Source organism: Staurois parvus, unplaced genomic scaffold, assembly GCF_062004578.1.
Source record: "Staurois parvus isolate SC_StPar_1 unplaced genomic scaffold, SC_StPar_1.0 ptg002753l, whole genome shotgun sequence".
Lineage (NCBI taxonomy): Eukaryota > Metazoa > Chordata > Amphibia > Anura > Ranidae > Staurois > Staurois parvus.
Genome location: NW_028320549.1, coordinates 733,787 through 752,067, shown reverse-complemented (window position 1 = coordinate 752,067; position 18,281 = coordinate 733,787). Strand labels below are relative to the sequence as shown.

The 18,281-nt window shown below is 42.6% G+C and overlaps 1 protein-coding gene across 1 annotated transcript in view; it reads right to left on the bottom strand.

Annotated features, from left to right (window-relative positions):
* GLIS1 (GLIS family zinc finger 1) overlaps positions 1 to 18,281 on the bottom strand; it is a 205,081-nt gene that overhangs the window by 109,313 nt on the left and 77,487 nt on the right. The gene's annotated exons all lie outside the window — the stretch shown is intronic.

The window sequence follows — 18,281 nt, the reverse complement described above, 5'->3', positions numbered from 1 at the left end:
GTGGCACATAATTGTGAAGTGGAAAGAGAATGATAAATGGTTGTCAAATATTTTTTACAAATAAATATCTGAAAAGTGTGGCATGCATTTGTATTCAGCCCCCCTGTCAGGGCTCCCAGGTATGACCAGAGGTGTGTGACTGAAGCAGGGAAACGCAGACCTCAGATATGTTATAAACAATATAATTTATTAACACTAACAGTACAAACATAAACGCAGTGCAATACTAAAACATAATACGGTGCAAACAAACCAAACCAACCATCCACAGATAACAGTATATACAAGCAAGCGTCGTCAGGCAGGCCGGGTCAATATCAATTGGGCAGGTAGGTACAGGGGGAGCAAGCGGAGAATGGTCGGGGTCACAGGCCAGGTTCAGCAGGTAGCAAGCAGCATAGTACAGAGGGTCAGGCAGAGGGATGGTCCGGGTCACAAGCCAGGGATCAGAACAGGTAGCAAGCAGCGTAGTACAGAGGGTCAGACAGAGGGATGGTCAGGGTCACAAGCCAGGATCAGAGCAGGAGAAGTCAGCAAAGGAACAGAAACAGGATGCAGGACAGATACAGGGCCCAGGACAAACACAACACCAAGGCAGAGTCTGCAAGTCTGGCCATCCCTTAAATACCCCAGTATCATCAGTTCCAGGTGTTAGCTGGCTGAAAGGTTGAGTCTCTGATTGCTGGGAGCACCCGCTGGCCAGCCCTGGTACTGCAGATCAAAAGGCAGGTGAGTCCCACCATTGCTGGCCAGTCCATTCCTAACACCCCCGGAGTCAATACTTTGTAGAACCACCTTTCACTGCAATTCCAGCTGCAAATCTTTTTGGGGATGTTTCTACCAGCTTTGCACATCTAGAGAGGGACATTTTTGCCCATTCTTCTTTGCAAAATAGCTCAAGCTCTGTCAGATTGGATGGAGAGTGTCTGTGAACAGCAATTTTCGAGTCTTGCCACAGATTCTCGATTGGATTTAGGTCTGGACTTTGACTGGGCCATTCTAACACATGAATATGCTTTGATCTAAACCATTCCATTGTAGCTCTGACTGTATGTTTCGGGTTGTTGTCCTGCAGGAAGGTGAACCTCCGCCCCAGTCTCAAGTCTTTTGCAGACTCTAACAGGGTTTCCTCTAAGATTGCCCTGTATTTGGCTCCATCCATTTTTCCATCAACTCTGACCAGCTTCCTTCTCCCTGCTGAAGAAAAGCATCCTCACAACATGATGCTGCCACCACCATGTTTCATGGTGGGGATGGTGTGTTCAGGGTGATGTGCAGTGTTAGTTTTCCGCCACACATAGCGTTTTGCTTTTAGGCCAAAAAGTTCAATTTTGGTCTCCTCTGACCAGAGCACCTTCTTCCACATGTTTGCTGTGTCCCCCACATGGCTGCTTGCAAACAGAAAATGGGACCTCTTAAGGCTTTCTTTCAACACTCACAGATTTGCATGACAGGGTAGATATTATGTGTTCCTATTGAGGTGGTTCACACAGATGCGATCCACGCGCATTGTGTTTGAAAGCCCTTTGTAGCGGTGCATTCCAGACTCACAAGTGATAGAGTGCCATGCGAAGATAAGTGTTCACACAGGATTTCTATTGACAGATGTTTTTACACTGAAGTCTATGGGAGGCATTTTTGCATTGAAGTCTATGGGAGGTGTTTTTGCATTGAAGCCTATGAGAGGTGTTTTTGCATTGAAGCCTATTGGAGGCGTTTTTGCATTGAAGTCTATTGGAGGCGACTTTGCATTGAAGTCTATGGAAGACATTTTTACATTGAAGTCTATGGGAGGTAACTTCGTATTAAAGTCAATGGGAGGCATTTTTGAATTGAAATCTATAGGAGGCAACTTTGCATTAAAGTCTATGGGTGGTGACTTTGCATTGAAGTCTATGGGACATGACTTTGCATTGAAGTCTATGGGACACGATTTTGCATTGCAGTCTATGGGACAGGACTTTGAATTGAAGTCTATGGGAGGCAGTGTGTGAACCCAGGGGCCAGGATGTAATTTCTAGTTGCCATGGCAACCTGGCGCCTGGGATTTGTCGAACCCTGGCTTATGCTGTCTTCACTCCGCTGCACACTGGAGATCAATGCATCTTTAAAAGGAAGCTGTGAGTCGGGCTCTCTCTGCTCACATTCCTGAGATCATAAACTAACTTGGCGACCTGTCCATCTCCATGGAGTACACAGCCAGGACAGCAGAGCAGTAGTCCCATAAGAAGTCCTGATTGACTATAGAGCACTAGTAGAAAGGGCTTATTGGAGGTTATCTCAGAAATAAGTCTGCTTACCTGGGTTACCTGGGGCAGTCAGAGCGGTAAAGATCTGACTTTCTGTTACACAGAGCCACTGCAGGTTCAGTGCAGCAGCTGCCTGGGCCCCCTGGAGCATGGGCAGAGTCACAAGTGCGGTCCCTGCAACCCCTGACACTATGCTAATGTCTGGTGCCAACAGTGAATGAGCTGACAAAAGCCCAGGTGCCAGGATGCAATTTCTAGTCGCCATGGTAACCTAGAACTTGGGATTTGTCGAGCCCTACTCTATATGGATGGCTACGATGGAATGTGAGGCTCCTTAAAAAGGTACCTCTTTCTATGGGCAACAGGCAAAGTTCTTGTAAAGCAGCTATCTGGGTGAGCAGTCCTTATCACCAGTTCTTCAGCCGACTAGAGTTGGGGTCCAATCTTTACAGTGGTGCATATAAGCTCAGACGCAATAAAGTCTGCTTGCAGACTTAAGACTTCTAGTTAGATGGCCAATCCCTACATGCTCAGTCTCTGCTAGCAATGACAAGTTAATGGCAGCAATACCCTCTCATCAGTCCCAGCAACACAGCCATTTTGGTTCCACTTATCACATGTCAGCTCACTTCTGGATCTGCCTGGATGACTCCACACACAAGATAATAGTGTTCCAGTTTCTATGTCAGACTGCAGGTTTGTAGCAGGTTGGTGTGCACTTAGGAGTATTAAAGTGCACACTTCGGTCTCCTCACAGCAAGAGGAAGTCAATTGGTAATCAGTCCCGGGAAATACAGCTCTCTCTTCTCCACCCGGCTCTCCTAGAGAATTGTAGTCCATAGCAGAGTTTCTTTCCCAAACTGCATCTCCCATAGTTCAATGCAACCAAACTCCAAGTCTCTTAAGCTCCTTCTGTTTGTCAGCTCCCCCTGGTGGGTGGAGGCGAGGTAGCGTTAACCCATTCAACATGAACTCCAGTAAGAGCATAGAAAGCACAGCATTGTCCTAAATTGCTCTCTGTCTCTAGCCAATCACCTGGCTACACTCTCCAAGAGAGTGAAGATGGGAGGAACCAGAGGCAGAACAAATGAGTATAAAACCTCTCCTTTTGCAGGCTCTGCTTTTAACAATTTTTAATCTAGTAAAGGCACTGTAAAACCCCAAAATTCCCTTGTGGTGCCCCTCACCCTACTGCAAGGGTTAAATGCTCATTAAGTATGGCGGGTTGCAGAAGAGGCTGCATTACTTACTTCACACCCTGCTCCAGGCAGCTCCCTCGATCAGTGCCTATAAGCCTGGCCTCAGCTGCACTCCTGCCTCCACCATGTACAAGGCAGGGCTTATAGGCCTACACTGTACATGATGCTGCTGAGGCTCTGCCCATAGATTGGAGCTTAGGAGACAACAGTACCAGAACCTGCTAAACCCTGCTAATACAAGAATTTTAACACAGTTTACCAGGGAATGCTTATTTTATTGTGCTTGATGTGTTAGGCTAAAAACAAAGCCAAGGGTTGAATTTTAATACTACTTTAATGAGCATTTAATCTTTGCAGTATTGGGGGGGGGGGCAGAAAGTTTTTTTTTTTTGAGCCCGGAGTTGGGCTTTAATATTTTTGTAAATATACTTCAGTGCTTCCTTTTGAAAAAAAATAACAATTGCCTAAACTAAATTGTTAAATTTTGGCTGTGTTTGAAATAGAAGGAATGCTGGTACATTTTCCTCTTAATTAGAAGCTTGCCAGAAATTAGATGCAGATATGTGTGAAAGGCAGACTATCAAGAATCTAGCTTGTTTTTTTCGTCATGGTCTTTTCTAATACACCCAGACTTCGCTTGTGCTGGCGATGTAATCATAAGTAACAGAATAATATTTTCTTTTGCTGCAGATTTTTTTTTTTAACATAAACAATTACATAGCAGCATAGCAGGTACCAAAGATCACCAATACTGATATATTTGCTAAAAGGCAGGGTTTCATAAACATCATCAAGGTGGGGGGGGGGGGCGTTTCTAGCAGGAACATCTTGTTATGTGTGCAGATGATTACATATATTGGTATATATATATATATATATACAGTTGCAAGAAAAAGTATGTGAACCCCTTGGGATTACGTGGAGTTTTGCATGAATTGGGCATAAAATGTTCTCTGAACGTCACCTAAGTCACAACAATAGAAGAACACAGTCTGCTGAACATAATACTACACAAACATTAGATGTTGCCATGGTTTAATTGCACATAACATGTAAACATTCACAGTGCAGGGAGGAAAAAGTATGTGAACCTTTGGACTTAATAACTGGTTGACCCTCCTTTGGCAGCAATAACCTCAACCAAACGTTTCCTGTAGTTGCAGATCAGACCTGCACAACGATCTGGAGTCATTTTGGACCACTCCTCTTCACAAAACTGTTTCAGTGTAGCAATATTCTTGGGATGTCTGGTGTGAATCGCTCTCTTAAGGTCATGCCACAGCATTTCAATCAGGTTGAGGTCAGGACTCTGACTGGGCCACTCCAGAAGGCGTATTCTGTGCTGGTGCAGCCATTGTTTTGTTGAATTACTTGTATGCTTTGGGTCATTGTCCTGTTGCATCACCCATCCTCTGCGGAGCTTCAGTTGGCGGACAGATGGTCGTACGGTTTCCTGCAAAATGTCTTGATAAACTCTGGAATTCATTTTCCCATCAATGACAACAATCCGTCCAGGCCCTGAGGCAGCAAAGCAGCCCCAAACCATGATGCTCCCTCCGCCATGTTTTACAGTGGGGATGAGGTGTTGATGTTGGTGTGCTATGCCTTTTTTTCTCCACACATAGTGTTGTGTGTTCTTCCCAAACAACTCAATCTTGGTTTCATCTGTCCACAGTATATTTTGCCAGTAGTGCTGTGGAACATCCAGGTGCTCTTTTGCAAACTTCAAACATGCTGCAATATTCTTTTTGGACAGCAATGGCTTCCTCCGTGGTGTCCTCCCATGTACTCCATTCTTGTTTAATGTTTTCCTTATTGTAGATGTGTCAACAAAAATGTTAGCATGTGCCAGAGATTTCTGTAGGTCTTTAGCTGACACTCTGGGATTCTTCTTTACCTCATGCAGCATTCTGCGCTGTGCTCTTGCAGTCATTTTTACAGGACCACCACGCCTAGGGAAAGTAGCAACAGTGCTAAACTTTCTCCATTTGTAGACTGTCTTACCGTGGACACATGAACATCAAGGCTTTTGGAGATACTTTTGTAACCCTTTCCAGCTTCATGCAAGTCAACAATTCTTGATCGTAGGTCTTCTGAGAGCTCTTTTCTGCGAGGCATGGTTCACATCAGACAGTGCTTCTTGAAACCAGTAAACCCAAAACAGGTGTGTGTTTTTTAAGGGCAGGACAGGTGTCAGCAACACATCCAATATCATCACACTGATTGGAGTCAAGGTTGGCTCACTCCTGGCTCCAATTAGCTCTGGGAGAAGTCATTAAGCTAGGGCCTCACATACTTTTTCCTCCCTGCACTGTGAATGTTTACATGTCATGTGCAATTAAACCATGGCAACATCTAATGTTTGTGTAGTATTATGTTCAGCAGACTGTGTTCTTCTATTGTTGTGACTTAGATGACGTTCAGAGCACATTTTATTCCCAATTCATGCAAAACTCCACGTAATCCCAAGGGGTTCACATACTTTTTCTTGCAACTGTATATAGTATATGTAGCACTACCCCCTTAGGAGTCAATGAGTTTTGGGTGCCCCTATAGTTCTGCAAAGCCTGGAAACATGCATTTTCCACCACACACTGGAGACGGGAAACAGTCCTTGAGCATGTTTTGTAATTTTATTAAGGGGTATTGAACTTGGATGGGGTTGAGGGATGCATGGGATGCCCAAGGGAACTGCAAACTGTGAGGACAAACTCCAAACTCCTTAACAACTATGCACAAGTCTGTAGACAACAAGAAAGTATATCATTTGAAGAGCTCTCCAGCCCTTCTGATGTACCACCTCAGACCCCAGATGAATCCTTCTCTTCATCCAGCTGCCTGAGTATATCCCTGGGTAAGGGGACCCAGAAGCTACCACTTTATTAAAGCAGGCCTAGGTGAGGAGCTAATTGGGTTTGTCACCTGACTGCCCTCTCCCTTTATCTAGCTCACTCACTCAGTCCTCTCCTGTAAGCATGTGGGTTGGTGACTGCCTTCAGTCCTTACATTGGGATGGTTCCTTCCCAGGCTGTCCTCTGTCAAGGGACGGTTGAGGCTGAGAGATCCTCCTTCCCAGCTCCTGGGCCCCCTCCTAGGCTCCACACTCCAGCCTTCTCAAATCATCATCCACCCAACACTGACCACTTTCTGATCAGGCTCTCCCGTACCTAATGGGCTGCCCTGACCTCATGCCAAGCCTCCTGCTTGGGGATTGGTCAGAGTCCCCTGAGTATGCAGATAATTCTCTCCTCACCACCACCCACTGTCTTCTAGAAACCTCTCAAGCTTCTCACGGGGGGGGGGGGGGGGGGGGTGTATCAAGGAACTGACCTGCAGAGCCCTCAGCACTGACCTAAAGTTACCTGGCTAACTCATGTCAGGCTGCTATCCAGCCTTTAACTAAAAAGCCCAGCTAGCTCTCCCTGGCTAACTAGAGGGGCGCTACACACACACACGCACACACACACACACACACACACACACACACACACACACGTGTATATATATATATACATACACACACACACACACACACACACGTGTATATATATATATACATACACACACACACACACACGTGTATATATATATATATATATATATATACACACACACACACACACAGCACAAAGGTGTCTGATTCTCAGTGCATGAGGTCCAGTGCTATCGTTTGAGCTGTGCTGTCAATCAGCATGAAACAGTGAAGTAGGTGGACACAGAAACAAAATATGCAAGGGTATCAGTCAGGTAGAAGCATGTAAAATAGCTGCTATTTAATATCAGAGCAAAGTAGGAAAATAGCTTCACTGATTGTTTATGAAGGCAAAACTTTTTTTTTGTTTTAGAGTGTGGAAGAGTTAAACCCTCTGCAAAGTTTCTAATGCTATGCCCCTGTTGGGGAGATTTACTCTTTCCATGTATCCTGGTGAGCATCTTCACCAAGACAGAAAGCAATGGAAAATCCAAAATATAAAAGCTGTCACCACAACAGTAGGTGAGGGTAAATCTTCCAATAGAGACAACAGTTCTGGAGACAACTATAGTGAAATTTCACTTTCTATATAATAATGTTGTTTGTTTGGCATTGCACATGTGAATAGGATTTGTCACTTCATATATATGTACAGTTGCAAGAAAAAGTATGTGAACCCCTTGGGATTACGTGGAGGTTTGCATGAATTGGGCATAAAATGTGCTCTGAACGTCATCTAAGTCACAACAATAGAAGAACACAGTCTGCTGAACATAATACTACACAAACATTAGATGTTGCCATGGTTTAATTGCACATAACATGTAAACATTCACAGTGCAGGGAGGAAAAAGTATGTGAGGCCCTAGCTTAATGACTTCTCCCAGAGCTAATTGGAGCCAGGAGTGAGCCAACCTTGACTCCAATCAGTGTGATGATATTGGATGTGTTGCTGACAGCTGTCCTGCCCTTAAAAAACACACACCTGTTTTGGGTTTACTGGTTTCAAGAAGCACTGTCTGATGTGAACCATGCCTCGCAGAAAAGAGCTCTCAGAAGACCTACGATCAAGAATTGTTGACTTGCATGAAGCTGGAAAGGGTTACAAAAGTATCTCCAAAAGCCTTGATGTTCATGTGTCCACGGTAAGACAGACTGTCTACAAATGGAGAAAGTTTAGCACTGTTGCTACTCTCCCTAGGCGTGGTCATCCTGTAAAAATGACTGCAAGAGCACAGCGCAGAATGCTGCATGAGGTAAAGAAGAATCCCAGAGTGTCAGCTAAAGACCTACAGAAATCTCTGGCACATGCTATCATTTCTGTTGACACATCTACAATAAGGAAAACATTAAACAAGAATGGAGTACATGGGAGGACACCACGGAGGAAGCCATTGCTGTCCAAAAAGAATACTGAAGCACGTTTGAAGTTTGCAAAAGAGCACCTGGATGTTCCACAGCACTACTGGCAAAATATACTGTGGACAGATGAAACCAAGATTGAGTTGTTTGGGAAGAACACACAACACTATGTGTGGAGAAAAAAAGGCACAGCACACCAACATCAAAACCTCATCCCCACTGTAAAACATGGCGGAGGGAGCATCATGGTTTGGGGCTGCTGTGCTGCCTCAGGGCCTGGACGGATTGTTGTCATTGATGGGAAAATGAATTCCAGAGTTTATCAAGACATTTTGCAGGAAAACGTACGACCATCTGTCCGCCAACTGAAGCTTCGCAGAGGATGGGTGATGCAACAGGACAATGACCCAAAGCATACAAGTAATTCAACAAAACAATGGCTGCAACACCACAGAATACGCCTTCTGGAGTGGCCCAGTCAGAGTCCTGACCTCAACCCGATTGAAATGCTGTGGCATGACCTTAAGAGAGCGATTCACACCAGACATCCCAAGAATATTGCTACACTGAAACAGTTTTGTGAAGAGGAGTGGTCCAAAATTACTCCAGATTGTTGTACAGGTCTGATCTGCAACTACAGGAAACGTTTGGTTGAGGTTATTGCTGCCAAAGGAGGGTCAACCAGTTATTAAGTCCAAAGGTTCACATACTTTTTCCTCCCTGCACTGTGAATGTTTACATGTTATGTGCAATTAAACCATGGCAACATCTAATGTTTGTGTAGTATTATGTTCAGCAGACTGTGTTCTTCTATTGTTGTGACTTAGATGACGTTCAGAGCACATTTTATGCCCAATTCATGCAAACCTCCACGTAATCCCAAGGGGTTCACATACTTTTTCTTGCAACTGTATATATATATATATATATATATATATATATATATATATATAAAATAATCCCCTAACAGATTACAGACAGACAAACACAAAAGTTTTGGTTATGGAAACACTTTTATATTTTTGTTTCATCTGCTTTATTGTTTTCATAACAGAGAGTGCAGGGGGTAACAGTAACAAGAAGCTATCAATGTTTTTTTTACATATGCATCTTGTAAATCTTCATATACAAGGGTTGGTGGATTCAAATACACAGTCTGAAATATTCCCTTACAGTTAAACAGTTATATAGCAGGGTCCCTAAAAATGTGATTAGGGTTGATGAAAACAATGATGGATCTCCAACAACTGTAAAGAAATATATAATGAGAAGAGTGAAAAATAGTAAAGAGGAAAAGAAAAGGAGTAAAAAAAAATATTGGTTGATAGACAGGGAGCTGATATCTATCCCACACTGCTTTGGGGTGTAGCAGTGAATGGTACAAGTTAGAATGTACAAGCATAATGCAGATGGCATTGATGAAGAGGAAAACTGGGAATGTACAAGTAAGCATCCTGGATGTCTGCTGAAACCAGAAAATCCCCCAAAACGATGAAGATAATGACTGACATGGCCGTTTCCATGAAGAATTTTCGAACCAGTAGGAACAAGTTGAGAGTTTTCAAATCCAGAAAGAGCCAAACTCCTCCATTTTACTTGGGAACTGTAAACAGGTTCGAGTAGAGATCATGAAAGCCTTCCTAGCTCAGAAGCGGAGCGTTGACCTCCTGCAAAAGGAGCTGCTGCGTAGTAACAAGAACATCTGTCTGTCTTTGCGGAGAGCATGAAGAGAGGAGCAGGCAGACTCCAAAACCCTAGTTTTAGCCCAGGTAAATGATACTCTGGGCGCAAACGTCTCAGATTTTCAGGAACCAGAAGGCCAAAAAAGACAGACAGACATTAGTGAAGTCACCCCAATACTGAGATGAGTGTTTGGAACCAGACTTGGCTGGATTTGAGGACCACGTTCTCTGAACATTTGCTCCAGAGTTAGACATAAAACTGGACCCTGAGAAAGACAAAAGGAACTATTCCTAGCCTCAGGAGAGAAGATTTACTCATGGAAATGCAAGCCTTCTTTTTTTGGAAGGAGAGTACTCTTACTCCAGTGAACATTCTGTTGTACTTATCCAAGGAGGTACCAAACAAGCACTTTGCCTCAAATGGTAACCTTTCAAGACACTTCTTGTATGGGAGCTTAGCTGCACAACATTTAAGCCAAAGGATCCTATGCGTATTAATGGAGATAAAACAATGAAGGGTGTCCACCAAGCCATTCACACAGTAGCATGAAGTCAGAGCCCAGTAAGGAAAAGACCTAACCTCTTTTCTACTAGATCTAGGAATGTGTTATTAGGTTTGGTCAATTGTAGGAATAGGGAGAATATGGGATGAGCAGACTCAGGCTGCTCTAATACTAAACAAGAGGGCACAGCATCAATAAGGGTAGCAATGGTATTCTTAAGCTTGGATGAAATTTCAGCCCTGTACTTATTGTGGCAGATGCTTTCGCACTTCAGGCAGGAAGTGAGGAATTAGTTCCCATCCTGACTTCTGACACCTTTTAGCTAGCTATATACATTTTTTTAAGCCAGTGGGCTGAATCCCTCGTGCCAGGACATTTTGTTCAGAATACACTTTTCCAACATGTCCTTTAGAGAATAGTTGATCAAAGGATCAACTTCTCTCAAGCGAGGGTAGCCACATACTGATCAAATTTCAACAGGAACAGTGCTGTGGACAGCTTCAGGGGTCTTCAGGGACAGGGCTCCACCACCAGCAGACCATGGCCTTGGACCTGTAGAACACCCTACGGCTAACTCAACCCAGGTAAGATCCAGAGCCTGAAGCGACATTACATGCCTGCCCCATGTGGGGTCTAGATATAGTTCCCCATGGCTCAGCAAAAGAGTCAACCAACAAGTAAGCTGCAGAAGGAGCCACAGCGGCTATGGTGTAGCTAGGGATCCTGACAGAGGAATCAGAAGAAAATTCTACAGAGAAAAGAGGTGCACTTCTTTCAATAGACAGAAGAAGCCCATCACCTAAGGACACTAGCAAAAAATCTGAGCCTAGTTGGGACTAAGAGGAGTCATATAGGGGTTTTCCCTGCAGCTTTCACTTTTTGCCAGTGTCCAAGCGCCTGAAGGTAGCGGCATATAACCTGAAGGGAGAAGGTAGCAAGTTTCTTGATAGTAACAACAGTAGATCATGCCTGCATAATGTATGTTGAAAAGCCACTTGTACACCATATGGTGTATGAAAATGTGTTTATTTCTACATGACTTTTAATTAGCATCACTGTATGCGAATTGTTTGGTACAGTGATTCTGAGAATAGCCTGTACTGTGAGCTTTAACAATTAGTATTATACTCCCTATACAATTTGGATGATGGTATAGATTTTCAGAAATATTTTGTATTCCTCTTTTATGAAAATTCAGTAAATACTTTTGAAAAGAATGGCCATTGTAGTGGCCATGTAACAGGGTGAGAATGCAGGAGCACAACTGGGAGACATGGACTGAGCTTTGCCTTAGTAAGGACCATCACAGCAGGATCACTAGGTATTATTTTATTGAAAAAATCAGACTTTAAAAGATTAAAAATTACAGTGTATGAGATTTTATTAATTAGATTTAAATATACTTTAAGATAAAGACTGCAAAAACAGCTCACAATATGGTGTATACTCTCTGAAAATACTTTCCCTTTAAAGTTACAAATTCTTTATCTGTGTACAGCTGCAATTTATCAGAATCAGCCCCGCCGAATAGTCCTATATGCAGTTTTCAAGTGTAAATACTTTTAAATTACATTTATACTACTGGCACATTATTAAATAACAGCCCATGAATTTTCCAAATGTGGGACACAATATGCTCAAACATAAACACATTGTTCCATAATCCATAAATGTCAATATAATTTGTGTCAGCATGGCTATGAAAAGATTTTGTTCATGAAAAGATGCAGATATAAAAATAAGAACCCATGCTGGAAATCACTCAGGAGCAAATTAAGCCATCAATTTTGTATGCCATGATAATTTCTTTAGATTTCTCAAATTTCATCTAGATAAATCCTTCGTCTGTGCCAGGAAGACTGTCCAATATCACAATATTCTTTGTGTTTCTGGCACCTGCTAAAAGAAGTCCATTACCCAGCACCAACGTATTCCAATTATTAATACTTTCTTAATAATTTGGCCTACAGGTTTGTGTGTATGAATGGTTGGAACTTTTCTTAGTACAGGGTGGAGACAAAGTTAACAATGGCCCAAAATGGTACAGAAGGGAAAATCTTACTGCACGACGAGTTCATTTATCGTGGAGGACCAACCACCAAGCCATTTCACACCATCTTCAAGGCATTATGAAAGCCACAGGGATTCACAAATTGGAAACATTTTTTTTCTTCTCAAGGATGCTCAACAATTCAACTTTCTGTTGCTATCCCAGAATTCCTTTTGACTTTTTCTGCTAATGATTCACAGATATCATATAATGCCAAGCTCTCTTATGCTAAAAAAAAAATATGGGCATCAAATGTTCTCAGATCAGAATGTTCACCCCCAGAGTTGTAATTGAAAGAAAATGGATACTACTTAATCTACATCTGCTCGAGAGTGCTTAAATGAAGAACAGGGCACTCTTAGACAAAACTCAGTTCATCTTGACCACTCCATTAGCCTACTTGCCATGATGCTTTACATCCTCAATAAAACAGATACACCTTTGAGAAAATGGGTGCTATATGGTGCTCAAACTTTGCACTCAACGGGCTCAATTTACTAAAGGCAAAAATTTTCAAGGAAAATCTCACTTTGAAAGGGAATTTGCCTCAGAACTTAGTGAATGTGGTGAATTTTCCCTTTGCATACCCAAATCACATGCAAGGAAAATGAACAGCATTTTTGCTTGCACATGAGTAGATAATAGAGATCACCAAAGCTCCACCTCATTCACTAAGCTCTATTCCCTTGCAAAGTGCAAATTCCCTTGAAAAGCGCACAGCCTTTAGTAAATAAACTCCTCTGTGTCAATTACATATAATTTATTTAGTAATTAGAAAGCAACCCTGCCCCTTGTCAGTGCAAATTAATATCAGCTGGTTCAGTCTCAACTGATGGCCTATAAAAAGGTGTCTCATTATTAAGGTGTCACATCTCACGATGGGTAAAAGCAAAAGCATTCTCAAGACCTTCGCAACTTTATTGTTGCAAAACATACTGATGGCATTAGTTTCAGAAGGATTCTAAACTTCTGAATATTCCAATGAGCACTGTTGGGGCCATATTGGAAAGAATGTCATTTCACCATAAACCAGCCACGACTAGGTGCTCCTCGCAAGATTTCTGACAGAGGAGTTAAAAGAATTATCAGAAAAGTTGTCCAAGAGCCAAGGACCACTTATGCAGAGCTTCAGAAAGACCTGGAATTAGCAGGTACAACTGTTTCAACGAAAACAATAAGTAATGCACTCAACCGCCATAGCCTGTATGCACATTCACCACACACGACTCCATTGCTGAAGAAAAAGCATGTTGAAGCTTGTATAACCACTTGTCTATCGGGCATTTTCTCCCCCTTCTTGCCCAGGACAATTTTCAGCTTTCAGCGCTGTCACACTTTGAATGACAATTGCGCAGTCATGCAACACTGTACTCATATGAAATTTGTATAATTGTTTGAGACAGATATAGCTTTCTTTTGGTAGTATTTAATCACCACTGGGTTTTTTATTTTTTGCTAAACAAACCAAAAACAACTGAAAATTTTGGGGAAAAAAAGTTTTTTTCTTAGTTTCTGTTATAAATTTTTGTAAATGAGTAATATTTCTCCTTCACTGATGTGCGCAAATGAGGCTGCAGTGATGGGCACTGATAAGCTGCACTGATGGGCACTGATGAGGAGGCACTGGTAGGTGGCACTGATGGGCATTGACAGGCATCACTGGTGGGCACTGAAAGGCTGTACTCATATATAGCACTCATAGGCGACACTGACTGGCACTGATAGGTGGCACTGACTGGAACTGTTAGGTGGCACTTACGGGCATTGCTAGGCGGCACTGATAGGTAACACTGACTGGCAGTGTTAAGCGGCACTGACTGGCACTGTTAGGCGGCACTGATGAGCACTGATAGGCGGCACTGACTGGCACTGATAGTTGGCACTGATAGGTAACACTGACTGGCACTGTTAAGCAGCACTGACTGGCACTGTTAGGCGGCACTGATGAACACTGATAGGCGGCACTGACTGGCACTGATAGTTGGCACTGAAAGGCAGCTCAGATGGGCACTGATATTTGGTATTGATGTACACTGGTAGGCACTAATATGTGGCATTGATGGACACTGACAGATGGCACTGATGGGGCTACATTGATCATTGTGCCCTGATGATCAGTGTAGATGTACCCTCTGAGGAATGCCGATTACCGACTCTCCTCTCCTCACGAGCTGTCAGCGTGACAGCTTGTGAGGAGAGGAATGCCGATAACCGGCATTTCCTTATTTACATGCAATCAGCTGTGATTGGACACAGCTGATCACATGACAGAGCTGGCGTCATCGGCTCTTTCCGCTTTTTTGGTGGCCCCGGGGCACGCACGCGCGGCTAGAGTGGGAGGACGTTATATGACGTCCTCCCAGAATGAGAAAACCACTGTCTGTCATTTCCTTATATGGGTGGGAGGCGGTTAAAGTTTGCTGCACAACATTTAGACAAGCCTGTGAAAGCCTGGGAGACTATAGTCCTGTCAGATGAGACCAAAATTAAACTCTTTGGATGCCATAATACACACCATGTTTGGAGGTCAAATGGCACTGCACATCACCCCAAAAACACCATACCAACAATGAAGCATGGAGGTGGGAACATCATGGTGTGGGGCTGTTTTTCAGCATACAGTACTGGAAACTTCATATCTCTGAAGGAAAGATAAATGGAAAAATGTACCAAGAAATTCTTGATAAAAAATCTGCTGCCATCTACATGGATGATGAAGATGAAACGAGGGTGGACATTTCAGCAAGTAAACGGTCCCAAACACAAAGCCAAAGAAACTCTCAATTGGTTTCAAAGAAAGAAAATAAAGCTGCTAGAACGGTCCAGCCAATCACCTGACTTGAATCCATTAGAAAATCTATGCAAAGAACTAAAGAGTTCATAGAAGAGGCCCACAGAACTTTCAAGATTTGAAGGCTGCTACTGTGGAAGAATGGACCAAAATCACACCTGAGCAATGCATGTGACTAGTTTCTCCATACAGGAAGCGCCTTGAAGCTGTCATTACCAACAAAGGATTTTGTACGAAGTACTAAATACATTTCAGTTAGCGTGTTCAATACTTTTTCCCTATGTCATTCCTTTTTATTACACAGCCTAATTTTCTGAACTTATTTGTTTTGGTTTTCTTGTATGTATGGATTGTATAGGTTGTTACTGACATGTGGTGAAAATTTAATGTCAATAACACCTTTAGAAATATATTTTCTGAGAAAAATGATGACGTGTTCAACACTTCTTGTACCTGCTGTATATAATTTCCCTGTTGCTAAATAGGCATACTATGATCAAATCTATTTAATATTAGAGAATGATCCATGTCACTACCTGGAAATGGCATGGACAACCCCCTTTTTTATTTCAGGGAAAATTCCTTAGCAGCAATCCCGTTCATCTTTCTGTACCCAGCGAAGCAGCAAGAGCTCTTCACGTCACACAATGCAGAAAATGGAAAGCAGATGTGCCAGGCCGGTGGTTCCGCAGCAAACTCTCTTTCCAGAACTTAACACTGCTCTACTACATGTCAAAAAACTGAACACAGTCTGGCAGGGCTTCCAAGCCACAAGACAAATGAAGTTTAAAATCTCCGACGATATCAGATGTGCAGAAGAGGAAAAAAATAACTTGCATTTCCTTTGTGGTTGTTTCACGTCTGGAAAATGCAAACAAGTGCAGACATATTAGACAAACTATGGCTCCTCTACTCTTGGTGAACCGTATTTTGGGAAAGCACACTGGGATCTGTAGATGAACCACAACGAAAGACCCAGAATAAAGGCAATGTGTCTCACTGAAAAATTAACTATTTAAACTTACTGATTGTGGTCCAGATATCTTTTTATTTGTCATAATAAAGTGGTCTATTAAAGGTTGACAGCCAACGTGTTTCAGGGTTTATGCACAATTTCCAATTATCGGGGCTTTGTAGGCTGTGGTTAGAATTTTGCCCAGTTAAGTTGTCTGGCTGCCAGTTGGCATTCACATCCTCTGACTGTATGCAACTGACTCTCCCGGGGACCCAGCTGAGGCTCCACTGGGCACTAGAGCAATCAGAACCCTAAAATGATATTACACCCTCAGGCTTTTAAGAACTTTCAGGCATTAATATCATCAGTTTCAGTATGCAGATTTTCTTATCTTTAATCCTAAATTCTATTCTAAGCTTGTGCTGTGTCCACTGTCCCAGGTTTCCTGTTTTTAGGGTGGCTTCTTTTCTCTTGGAGCCACTCCAAAAAAAATAATAAAAATTGTGCCACACTGCTAAAATCTATTACCACAAAAGTACAAATAAACAATAACACAAAAAGTGCAAAATAATATACAATATTGAAATCAACAAGATATGTGATAGTTCAGATGAAATGCGCAACGGATCAAATTCAAAATCCTAACACTACGTACAAAGCTGTCCACCATACTGCCCCGAACTACATCACTGACCTGACCTCCCTCCTAGATTGTAAGCTCGAAAGAGCAGGGCCCTCAATCCCCTCATGTTTTGCATTGTATTGGTACTGTTCTGTCACATGTTCTGTCCCCCTTTGTAATGTACAGCGCTCAGTGAACTATTGGCGCTTTATAAATACTGTATAATAATATAATAATTCATAACTCCAAAAACAGTCCTTTGCACAAGGGAGTCCTTCTTTTCAATTGAAAGTATATCAGGCTTCTGGCACCACAACTCCAGTGCTGCACAGCAAACATTGAATAACAATGTGCTCCAGCTTCGTGTAAGTTGTACCTTCACCTTCAGCTATGGACCCATATACACTATAGGTCAGATACGCATAACACTTTTCATCCAGGGTAACACATGGGCTTAAGGTCACTTCCACCACTTTTCCCCACTTCACTCAATATAGGTGCATTCCCCTTTAGGGGGCTCAGCTGCCCATTTGCTAGCTGAAATATGCTCAGAATAGACAAAGGACCTCTATAGTCATATTTAAAGTTTTACACTTACAGGAAAAAAAATTTCCATAGCATGCGCAATAATCACCAGGGTTTCCGCATATCTATTTGATGCTGCACTTCTGGAAGTGCAACACGGCTCCACCCAATGTGTTGCATCTCTAATCACATGACATCATATTCATCAGGGGAAGTCCCCTGGCCTTTCCTCCTCCATCTTCCTCTCTTCTTCAAACTAAAAGACTGACTCAAGACTATACACTGTTAACTCTTTCCTATGAAGACTGGAAGTTCAGGGAAGAAGCACTGAGTCATATGATGTCCTCCCAGAACGAGGAACCTCCTTGCGCCCGTCCTATCCTTATATGGTAGGCGGGAGGCAGTTAAAAAGCAAATCCAGGCAGCAAATGAAGTCAATACCTGAACTACTCTTACTATCCAGGAGATGCTGTAGTTGGGATAAGGTTTAATTGTAAATTTTATATTATCCATTGCAGCCACATGAAGGATACACATGTAAATAAAGCTTTATGAAGCACATCAGTAGAAACACCTGTAATAAAATGTATAGACACCAACTTATTTGTAATAATGAATAAAAGAGCTCATTTTCATTGGCTATACTCAAGAGCATAAATATAGCTGTAGCAAATCATGCAATTGCTATGGGACCAAGTGACACCAGGGCACAAGCACTGTCAACTGGTGATATGGCTCACATAACTTTACGACTGCCCATCTAATACAGAGTAGGTCCCCTTTTTTGCCACCAAAATAGCCCCTTTGTTGCCAGAACAGCTCTGACCCATTGAGGCATGGACTCCACTAGACCCATGAAAGGAATGCTGAG